Source organism: Scophthalmus maximus, chromosome 9, assembly GCF_022379125.1.
Source record: "Scophthalmus maximus strain ysfricsl-2021 chromosome 9, ASM2237912v1, whole genome shotgun sequence".
Lineage (NCBI taxonomy): Eukaryota > Metazoa > Chordata > Actinopteri > Pleuronectiformes > Scophthalmidae > Scophthalmus > Scophthalmus maximus.
This window is the reverse complement of record NC_061523.1, coordinates 2,061,959-2,074,008: the sequence shown is the minus strand read 5'-3', so window position 1 is coordinate 2,074,008 and position 12,050 is coordinate 2,061,959. Positions and strand designations below refer to the sequence as shown.

General features: G+C 43.1%; 4 non-coding genes across 4 annotated transcripts; all 4 read left to right on the top strand.

Annotated features, from left to right (window-relative positions):
- The first annotated feature begins 516 nt into the window (after positions 1 to 516).
- Positions 517 to 588, top strand: trnah-gug. The gene has a single exon. It is a non-coding gene; the product is annotated as a tRNA-His (tRNA).
- Positions 589 to 1,329: 741 nt separating this feature from the next.
- On the top strand, positions 1,330 to 1,401 carry trnah-gug. Its single transcript has one exon. It is a non-coding gene; the product is annotated as a tRNA-His (tRNA).
- A 1,687-nt stretch (positions 1,402 to 3,088) lies between these two features.
- On the top strand, positions 3,089 to 3,161 carry trnar-acg. The gene has a single exon. It is a non-coding gene; the product is annotated as a tRNA-Arg (tRNA).
- A 1,039-nt stretch (positions 3,162 to 4,200) lies between these two features.
- trnah-gug lies at positions 4,201 to 4,272 on the top strand. The gene has a single exon. It is a non-coding gene; the product is annotated as a tRNA-His (tRNA).
- Positions 4,273 to 12,050: the final 7,778 nt, after the last annotated feature.

Below are 12,050 nucleotides of genomic sequence, written 5' to 3'. Positions count from 1 at the left end.
AAACCATTCACATCCAATTATCTGATTCAGATTCTGTTCCACAGACTGATGATATAAGAGGTTAGTGGCGCAATGGATATCGCGTCTGACTTCAGATCAGAAGATTCTAGCTTCGACTCCTGGCTAGCTCGGTTTTGTCTTTAAGCCATCACTTGTCCTTCATGTCCAAACATCCTCTACATGCATCCTATCAAAACTTGCCGTATATTATAAGCCTTGAAGACCCAAATGATAGGCAAATGTACTATCATCAAGTGCTAAATACGCATCAGAACCCTATCCATCATAACTATCACCAAACAACTCATGGTTTTACAGAGTGTTGGGACTCATCTTCGTTCTGAGGACAAAGTTTGTTCCTAATGCACATGTCGCATTATTAGATTGTCATTCTGTTGAAATTAACTAGTCTTTTTTGCACATTAAGGAAAACCAAACAGACAACATAGCAGTTCCCTCTACAGTTTGCGCTACAAATATGTCATTCCTAGTGCGGGGCAGTCATAATTCCAAAGGGCCGTGATCGTATAGTGGTTAGTACTCTGCGTTGTGGTCGCAGCAACCCCGGTTCGAATCCGGGTCACGGCAAAAGTACAAAGGCATGTCGTATGCATTTTGAAAAGCTTTATGCTGGATAGATCAAATATTCTGTCTTGAATGAAACCTTTGTCTGACCAACTTACATGTCCAAGAAATGCACCCCCAAAACCATTCACATCCAATTATCTGATTCAGATTCTGTTCCACAGACTGGTGACATAAGAAGTTAGTGGCGCAATGGACAATGCGTCTGACTTCAGATCAGAAGATTCTAGCTTCGACTCCTGGCTAGCTTGGTGTTCAGATTCTGTTCCACAGACTGGTGACATAAGAAGTTAGTGGCGCAATGGACAATGCGTCTGACTTCAGATCAGAAGATTCTAGCTTCGACTCCTGGCTAGCTCGGTGTTGTCTTTAAGCCATCACTTGTCCTTCATGTCCAAACATCCTCTTCATGCATCCTATCAAAACTTGCCGTATATTATGAGCATAGAAGTACCAAATGATAGGCAAATGTACTATCATCAAGTGCTAAATACGCATCAGAACCCTATCCATCATAACTATCACCAAACAACTCATGGTTTTACAGAGTGTTGGGACTCATCTTGTTCTGAGGACAAAGTTTGTTCCTAATGCACATGTCGCATTATTAAATTGTCATTCTGTTGAAATTAACTAGTCTTTTTAGCACATTAAGGAAAACCAAACAGACAACATAGCAATTCCCTCTACAGTTTGCGCTACAAATATGTCATTCCTAGTGCGGGGCAGTCATAATTCCAAAGGGCCGTGATCGTATAGTGGTTAGTACTCTGCGTTGTGGTCGCAGCAACCCCGGTTCGAATCCGGGTCACGGCAAAAGTACAAAGGCATGTCGTATGCATTTTGAAAAGCTTTATGCTGGATAGATCAAATATTCTGTCTTGAATGAAACCTTTGTCTGACCAACTTACATGTCCAAGAAATGCACCCCCAAAACCATTCACATCCAATTATCTGATTCAGATTCTGTTCCACAGACTGGTGACATAAGAAGTTAGTGGCGCAATGGACAATGCGTCTGACTTCAGATCAGAAGATTCTAGCTTCGACTCCTGGCTACCTTGGTGTTCAGATTCTGTTCCACAGACTGGTGACATAAGAAGTTAGTGGCGCAATGGACAATGCGTCTGACTTCAGATCAGAAGATTCTAGCTTCGACTCCTGGCTAGCTCGGTGTTGTCTTTAAGCCATCACTTGTCCTTCATGTCCAAACATCCTCTACATGCGTCCTATCAAAACTTGCCGTATATTATGAGCATAGAAGTACCAAATGATAGGCAAATGTACTATCATCAAGTGCTAAATACGCATCAGAACCCTATCCATCATAACTATCAACAAACAACTCATGATTTTACAGAGTGTTGGGACTCATCTTCGTTCTGAGGACAAAGTTTGTTCCTAGTGCACATGTCGCATTATTAGATTGTCGAATCCCGGTCACGACAAAAGTAGAAAGACATTTTGGCTTCAATTTGCAAAGCTTCACGCTGGATAGATCAAATATTCTGTCTTGAATGAAATCTTTAACTGAACAACTTGACAGGTCTTTTGACCAGTATTCTCTACATGTCCAGGAAATGCACCCTCAAAACCATTCACGTTCAATTATCTGATTCAGATTCTGTTCCACAGACTGGAGATATAAGAGCTTAGTGGCGCAATGGATAATGCGTCTGACTTCAGATCAGAAGATTCTAGCTTCGACTCCTGGCTAGCTTGGTGTTCAGATTCTGTTCCACAGACTGGTGACATAAGAAGTTGGTGGCGCAATGGACAATGCGTCTGACTTCAGATCAGAAGATTCTAGCTTCGACTCCTGGCTAGCTCGGTGTTGTCTTTAAGCCATCACTTGTCCTTCATGTCCAAACATCCTCTACATGCTTCCTATCAAAACTTGCCGTATATTATAAGCCTTGAAGACCCAAATGATAGGCAAATGTACTATCATCAAGTGCTAAATACGCATCAGAACCCTATCCATCATAACTATCACCAAAACACTCATGGTTTTACAGAGTGTTGGGACTCATCTCGATTCTAAGGACAAAGTTTGTTCCTAATGCACATGTCCCATTATTAGATTGTCATTCTGTTGAAATTAACTAGTCTTTTTAGCACATTAAGGAAAACCAAACAGACAACATAGCAGTACCCTCTACAGTTAGCGCTACAAATATGTCATTCCTAGTGCGGGGCAGTCATAATTTCAAAGGGCCGTGATCGTATAGTGGTTAGTACTCTGCGTTGTGGTCGCAGCAACCCCGGTTCCAATCCGGGTCACGGCGAAAGTACAAAGCCATGTCGTATGCATTTTGGCCTCATTTTGAAAAGCTTTATGCTGGATAGATCAAATATTCTGTCTTGAATGAAACCTTTGTCTGACCAACTTACATGTCCAAGAAATGCACCCCCAAAACCATTCCCATCCAATTATCTGATTCAGATTCTGTTCCACTGACTGGTAATAAAATGAATTTCTGTCCACAGAGAGGCGATAGCAGGGCTAGTGGCGCAATGGATAACGCGTCTGACTACGGATCAGAAGATTCTAGGTTCGACTCCTGGCTAGCTCGGTGTTGTCTATAAGCCATCACTTCTCCTTCATGTCCAAACATCCTCTACATGCTTCCTATCAAAACTTGCCGTAAGAAGACGCAAATGTACTATCACTAGGCAAATGTACTATCATCAAGTGCTAAATACGCATCAGAACCCTATCCATCATAACTATCACCAAACAACTCATGGTTTTACAGAGTGTTGGGACTCATCTTCGTTCTGAGGACAAAGTTTGTTCCTAATGCATATGTCGCATTATTAGATTGTCGAATCCCGGTCACGACAAAAGTAGAAAGACATTTTGGCTTCAATTTGCAAAGCTTCACGCTGGATAGATCAAATATTCTGTCTTGAATGAAATCTTTATCTGAACAACTTGACAGGTCTTTTGACCAGTATTCTCTACATGTCCAGGAAATGCACCCTCAAAACCATTCACATTCAATTATCTGATTCAGATTCTGTTCCACAGACTGGCGATATAAGAGGTTAGTGGCGCAATGGATAATTCGTCTGACTTCAGATCAGAAGATTCTAGCTTCGACTCCTGGCTAGCTTGGTGTTCAGATTCTGTTCCACAGACTGGTGACGTAAGAAGTTAGTGGCGCAATGGACAATGCGTCTGACTTCAGATCAGAAGATTCTAGCTTCGACTCCTGGCTAGCTTGGTGTTGTCTTTAAGCCATCACTTGTCCTTCATGTCCAAACATCCTCTACATGCTTCCTACCAAAACTTGCCGTATATTATAAGCCTTGAAGACCCAAATGATAGGCAAATGTACTATCATCAAGTGCTAAATACGCATCAGAACCCTATCCATCATAACTATCACCAAAACACTCATGGTTTTACAGAGTGTTGGGACTCATCTCGATTCTAAGGACAAAGTTTGTTCCTAATGCACATGTCCCATTATTAGATTGTCATTCTGTTGAAATTAACTAGTCTTTTTAGCACATTAAGGAAAACCAAACAGACAACATAGCAGTACCCTCTACAGTTAGCGCTACAAATATGTCATTCCTAGTGCGGGGCAGTCATAATTTCAAAGGGCCGTGATCGTATAGTGGTTAGTACTCTGCGTTGTGGTCGCAGCAACCCCGGTTCAAATCCGGGTCACGGCAAAAGTACAAAGACTTGTCGTATTCACTTTGGCCTCATTTTGAAAAGCTTTATGCTGGATAGATCAAATATTCTTTCTTGAATGAAACCTTTGACTGACTAACTTACATATCCAAGAAATGCACCCCCAAAACCATTCACATCCAATTATCTCATTCAGATTCTGTTCCACTGACTGGTAATATAACGGAATATCTGTCCACAGAGAGGCGATAACAGGGCTAGTGGCGCAATGGATAACGCGTCTGATTACGGATCAGAAGATTCTAGGGTAGACTCCTGGCTAACTAGTTATTATCTTTAACATATGACTTGTCCTTCATGTTTAAACAGCCTCCACATGGTTCCTATCAAAACTTGCCGTATATCATAAGCATAGAAGACCCAAATGATAGGCAAATGTACTATCTTCAAGTGCTAGATACACATCAGAACCCTATCCATCATAACTATCACCAAACAACTCATGGTTTGACAGTGTTACAACTCATCTTGATTCTAAGGACAAAGTTTGTTCCTAATCAATATGTAGCATTATTAGATTGTTGTTCTGTTAAATTAACCAGTCTTTTCAGCACATTAAGGAAAACAAAACAGACAACATAGCAGCTACAAATATGTTATTCCTAGTGCGAGGCAGCCAGAGTTCACAATGGCCGTGATATTGTAGTGGTTAGGACTCTGTGTTGTGGTCGCAGCAACGCTTCTGTGTGCTCCGTGAAACCTGTTTGCCTTCGGCTCGCGACAGAATAAAATACTTACACGAAATCCACTTTGTTCAAAGAATCTTTATTCCAGCCTCTCCACCGGAATCACAAAAGATTTTCCACGACACAGGTTAGTCGACCAGCATTCTCTACATGTCCAAGAAATGCACCCCAAAACCATTCACATCCAATTATCTGCTTCAGATTCTGTTCCACAGACAGTTGAAATACGGGGCTAGTGGTCTCTGCCACCCGAGAGTTGAAGTGATTCTTGGTAGTGACAGCCAATCACGTTTCAGTCCGCTACCAAGAATCTACCAAGATTCTGACACAATTACCAATCATCGTCGCGTCCCTACCAAGAATCGCACGTCGTGCTACCAAGAATTGACCTATCGACGTTGAGGGGCGGGACACACTCATAGCGGTTGCTGGCTTGAATCAGAACGTCAACTAAATTGAAAACTTCTGACCAACTTTGTGAAAGTAAGTATATCTTTATAGCTGTTGTCAATACCATTACATTGGGAATATTTGTACCCATATATATATTTTTACATGGCTCGATAAAGCTAACAGGTAGCGTGACAGTGATGCTACTGGAAACAGCGACTGTAAACATGGTGACTGTAAACGGCGATTTTGAGACGTAGTATGAGCGGTCATGTTTGGCCAGTTTCACGGTTATATATCTTCTAAGACTTGCGTGTTGACGACGTTAGCGAGTTAAGTTATTGAATGAAGGCCATTGAATGAATGCTCGTTGTCATTTCGGTTCGGTAAAGTTAACAATTTACTTGCTAATGACATTACCTGTTGTAGCAGTGACGCGACTGTAATGGCGATTTTGAGTTACTCCGGTGGAGAACAGTAAAATGAAAAGTTACGACATGGCTTGTTTTATCATGTTGCTAACGTTTCATACATCAATCTTGAATGAATTTAGAGCCAAGCGAGCAGACTGGAACTGTGTTGGAAAGTTTACATTTTATACTAACACTCAACTACATCTCAGAGGGAAATCATGTACTTTTCATTCGACTACATTTAGTTTATGGCCTTATTCTGTAACGGGGGGGTGAACCCAAGAGCAGTGCACCATGGGGAGAGTTGGAAAGGTCCTTTATTGCAGCAGACCAGCAGGTTGGCAGAGAAAACAGGCTTGTAGCATATACCAGGCGGAAGAGCAGGCACCCAGGAGCAGTACATGACAACCGAGGCATAACACAGCTTAGAATCTGTAAGATGAGGCAAGCCACACCATTGATGGCTGGAATCTCACGACGAAGAGCAGGTACGGGGAGAAGCCAGGCCGCCGAGGCAGACAGCGCTCCAGAAACACACTGACAAAGTTCGTAGTCGGGGGCAGAAGGCAGAGGTGTTTACCGTGGCAGAGACGAGGCAGGGAGGACGAGGCAGGGAGGACGAGGCAGGGAGGTTGGGGTGAAGCAGGGTCGAAGCCGGGAATTCAGTCCAAACGCTGGAAAGTCTGTCATCGATGCAAAGAACAATCTGGCACTGAGTCTGTGAACTGGAGAGGCTTATATACTGGGTTTGATTGTGGATGAGATGCAGCTGAGAGACCAGGTGAGGGGAATGAACTAATGAGGTGGGTGTGGCTGGCTGGCAGATAGGAGCAGATGTGGGGTGAGTGGAAATTTACTGCAGCCAGTATGGAGGTGAGCAGACATATTGCCATATTCAATATGTCAGTGACATATTTACTAGTTACTCTCCAGATTAAGAAGGTTCGTACAAAATATAATGATGTATTTTAAATATTAACCTATTCTGAAGATTGAAATTGTTAGAATTTGCTCCACATGTACCAGCTGCAACATTAATGTGATACTCGCACATTAATGCAGTGTTGTACAGTGTGGTTTTGCTACTTTTTGTTCCAGGTGGGACATAAGCTGTGTTAAATACTATAATAATTGAGATGGCAGATATTACTCCCATATAGTACTTATGATTTATAGTGACACTGGGATGTTGTCTGATATTTAAGCCTGTTGCAAAAATATACATAAACATAGCATAATACAAAACCAAGATAGTCATGACTGAATATAATATGGAATAATATACACAACTGCCTTAAGTATGTGTTACAAATATTTTTTTCCATTTAATGATTTCCTTTTTTATTTCAGATGGAACCTCGCTTTAGGATACGTGCTGATGGCAGTCTAAATCTGAGTGATACAACAGATGCAACAAAACTGAGGCAAGCGAGGGAAGAAAAGCCATGGATACGACCCATGTCCCCAGAGGCAGTGGTGGATAGAGCTAAAAAAGAAGCTTTAATTCAGCACCACGGAGACCCAGCAAATAGGAAGCACCTGCTGGGTTTCTTTGAAATTGAGTTTGGTGTCGATGATGGGCAGACATTCAAGTGGGTGATTGAAAATGCCTTGGGATATGCTGGTTACCTTGTGGCAGCTATGAAGAGGGACCCCACAGGAAGGAAAGACCATCCACACAATGCCCACAATAAGGGGTGTTTTATGGAGTACATGGAGCTCTTTCCTTCCTGCAGAATCGCCATTGTTATGAAGGAAGAGCAATTTGTTGAGAAAAAGTTCAGCTGCCACCTCCCAAGCCGCTGCCACCTCCATAGCCTCTGCCACCTCCCAGGTCTCTCCCACCACCCAGCACGCTGCCACTTCCTCTCTCCGCTCCCTCCTGCGTAGGAAGTGGCCTTTACAGAAGAGCTTGGACAGTACTGTTAAAAAGCTGCTTTCCCCCATCAAAGCCAAACCTTGTAAGCAAAAATGTATTAACTTTTATTTATTTTTTTACTATTATAGCTATTCAATACTCATGATGATTATTTGTCTTTTAGCTTTGTCCAAGGCACACGCACGACCATCATCCACCCTTACCCACCCATCTCTGTTCACTGAGGCAGTAGCAGGGCCCTCACACTCCCTCACCCACCCCTCTGTGTTCACTGGGCTGGATGACAGCATGCTACTGGCAGCGGCAATAGACATGGAGGAGACACACGTGTTGCGAAGTTTATACATATTTAAAACATACAAAACAAAAAGACTTACTGGAAATAATAATGGTCTGTTTCTGATGCTGGTGATGTAAATGTATTTTTTTTAACTTTATTTTCAATTACTCCAACAAGTCAAAATTTTTCCTTTTGAAATGATAATAAGGTAAGGTCAAATTAATTAGCATTTATTTTTAAATTTTTTTTTACAGTTGTTTTTGTTTTTCCAGCACGGCGAGTCTGTCTTCCAGTGGGCTGGATACACACCTTGCCTGATGTGGATCAGAGGTGGATAAGACCCTCTTCAGGTGGACATCACAGGGGCATCCCGAGCTGGATTTCAGCAGGGTTGACAAACTTTGGTGGTATCCTCCACAGGTGCCACTCAGGACCAGTAGTGCCCCACCACTGGAAAACTACTTTCGCCATCCCCTGCTGCTGTGGATCCCAGGAAAGCTGTGGCAAGTCAGATTGACGTGTCCACATCAAGAATGTCAAAAAAAACTTCTGACCTCAGCTGGCCTGCCTCAGAAAATCAGGAAGGTGGTGGACGTGGGGAAATCTTATTTTGTTGCTTCTGAGTACCTGGCCTGTCAGAGATGCAAGAGGAAAGTCATAAGCTGGAGCCATGGCATTGTCTCCCAGCTGGACATTGGCCACAGGGTGCAAATTTCCTTGCATCCTCACCTCAAAACTGGCATGTGACATGGAGGTAGTGTCTTTGATGTGTCAGCGAGGGCTGGGAAACAGCAGCAGCCAGATCCAGCAGAAACTGCAGCAGCGCCATACTGACATCTGGCTGCAGAAGACTGTCCAGTACCATTTGTGCCTGCACCTGCCATGCGTCCTGTCCCCAAGCACCGTTGGCTGATGCAAGTTTATGCCCAGGATGTCCTGCAAAGGCTTGATGAGGTCAAGGCCGCCATCACGTCACAATATGGTCGGATCTTGAAATGGATTCGACCAAAAAGGTGGCTCGAAAGCTTGCCGGACATAGCTATGGCACCGCTACCTGGGCAGCCAACGTCGGAAATGAGCATGGACAGGTGATCATGTCAGTGTGGCAACACTCTTCTGAGGAGGATGTTTGAAGAGTGGGAGCAAATGACCATCCGGTTAGACATATGGCAGTTTATGCGGAGTATTACTGTGGGTTGCACAACTGACTCACATCTGTTATATGCCACCTTCATGAGTCACCTCAGCCACTGTATTTTCATGTGGGACGAGGTTCTGAAGATGGCGAATCTGGCAGAGCTAGAAACTGAGCGGAAACAACCTTCCCAAGCTGATGTACTACGCTTTATCAGCCGAAGTGAGCTAGCCTTTGATGGAGCTGCTGGTCTGACACTCTGGGAGTCCCTTTCATCAACTCGGCCCGGATGAACGAGATCTAGAAGTCCCAACATAAGCACGTGGCCTGCATCCAGGATCCTCATGGGGGGCAGCTTTTTACGCAGACGGGAACTGTAGTGAAGGGAGGGCACCGTCTGCCAACCTATCACTGTGCCAGAGGTTCCACGTCGCTTGAATCATTTCACTTACATATAAACAGATTCATCCCAGGTAAAAATGTCAAGTGACTTCATTAGAATATTTATTTGTAAATTGATCAAATAGTTGATAATTATAAGAGTGAATGGATTTTAAGAACACCTGTCTATGTATTTATAGGAAATATTTGTATAGTAGACTATCTTTATTTATTTTTTACATTTCTGAATTAACAGGTACACTTGCAAGTGACACCTTCTTCCAGGCCTATCTTTTGGATGGACTTGCAAGGTGGAATGAGGACCGGGCTGTGGCAGCAACAACTGAGGGGCAGCAACCACGCTCCTACAACCATCTTCTCCGCCATGCTTTAAATACCCTTGCAGAGGAGGTCCTGGGCAAGAAAATCATCCCTTATGCCGAGCCTAGGAAATACACTGGTATGTTACTATGACTATGTAGTTGTGACAGTTTTATTCAAGTTTACAAATACCACTATATATTAAGTTATTATATAATGTCCTGTATATTATCTAATTATTGATCAATGTTTTTATGTTTTAAAGATGAGCTTATTGGAGTTGAATTAAAAAGCAAACTGGTAAAGTCCTGCAGGACTACAATTTGGCCATTGAGGAGTCAGAGACCACTGATGTTCATGTAGAGCTGGATGAATGTTATGCTGAATTAGAGGACTTTCAGGATATCACTGTCCCCACCTTCGACACTGGCGTACCCCTGCTGCCTCGTCACAAGCATCAGCAGCGTCTCTGATTCCATCAGCTCCAACTCCTTCACCTACTAACTCCAGCTCATCACTGTCATCACTACCATCCACTAAAACCAGCTCTCAAATGCTCACTCGGTCAAAGCCAGCACATAGCTGTGAGTTTTTAATGAACCTTCTGTATTTGTTGTCAATCTAACCTTAAATGTATCTTTATCATAGAGATGTAAGGACAAATTAAAACTAAATATTTATCATTTTTCATGCAGTCCCAGTGGAAAAATTATCAGCAGAACCCGAGGAAACATCTGAAACATCTGAAGAGTCCACCTCACATGATGTAAGGACCCGATTCTTACTTAAGTGCCCTCATACGATCAATGGTATCCATTGCTGCTATCTAAAGTTCTAAACTTATCTGAATTTTAGGATTCTGTTGGACCTGACAACCTTGAGCGTTATGAGGCTGTGCAAAATTTGGCATATTATATATTTGGAATATTTGGTTGGCCTCAGAGACCACCAGCTTTCCTTGACTGGAGAAGAGTGCACCGAGATCATCAACCTGTGGCAGGCAATGGGAGAGTATGACAAAAAGAAGACGGTTTACAAACCACGTCACCAAGGTACTTTATAACAGGGACGATTCAGGGCCACTAAAACGATTGTGGCACCAGGTGTGGAGAGCACCAAAAGGTAAACACAGGGTATTCATTGTCTCAATTAAAAAAAAAAAAATGAAACAGGCTCAAATATTGTCTTCAGTTTTAGTAGTTTAATTAAATTTATTTTCCAGGTGTTTCATTGGGGCTCATAGTCCAGCACAGTGGCCTGACTGCAACTGAGTGGTGGAGGCCATCTTCACAAGGCTCTGCACTCTTTACCCCAACCATATGGGCTGTGATGGAGTGAGGATGTCACGCTTCACGATGGTGATACGTGTGTACAAGCACATTTATGAAAGCATCATCACCAATGCTAAGGTGATGAGCGAGACGATCCAGCTCCCAGGAGGAAAGTTGCCTGAGGCTTTGCAGAAAAGACCAACTCTAAATTCTGGCAGTTTGGCTGTACCATACAATTTCACACTGCCACCAAACACTGCTGGGGAGGCAAAACTCAAGGGGAGACTGCAACCTCAGGCCATTTCCCAGGCTCTACTACCACCACCACCTCGATGCTTACCTGTAATTGCACCAGCACCACCTGGCTCCCTCCCCTTCATTTTGCCATCTGTGCAGAGTCCGACAGTACCTGGAACCTCTCAGATGGTATTCTTCAACCTCCCATTGCCCTCAGCTATTCCACCATCAACTGTGACACAGACTCAAGCTGTGCCTTAGACCACACAGCATTACAGGAAAAGGAAACAAGAGAGTGAGTTCACTGGCACTTTCAAAAGGAAATATGAAAAGAAGACTGATGTGATTCTCTGTAAGAAGTGCCAGAGAGAGAGAAAGCCTCCTTCACATCTCTAGTACTTTGGCAACTGGTACTGTGAAGAGTCTTAGACTCAGACATACGTGGAATGGAGGGCTGGGCTGGAAAAAATGGGGTTATGGGAAAAAGAAGCCAGGAAATGACAACCCTCCAGCCTCTTAATGTTTTGGTTAATATCTTGATTTTTTATGAAGTATTTCATTTTTATTTATTGATAATCTATTTCACTAGGTTCCACACTAGGTTAATCCCGCAACCATACCTGGATTTAATATCCCCATCATTAAAGAACTAGGAATTATTCGCTGCCCTCGTTACATTCATAGAGGCTCCGGTTGAAAATTCATCTTCCATAACCAGCCAAACTGCTCTGCTACAAGCATCCCATCTCTATGGTCATCCGTC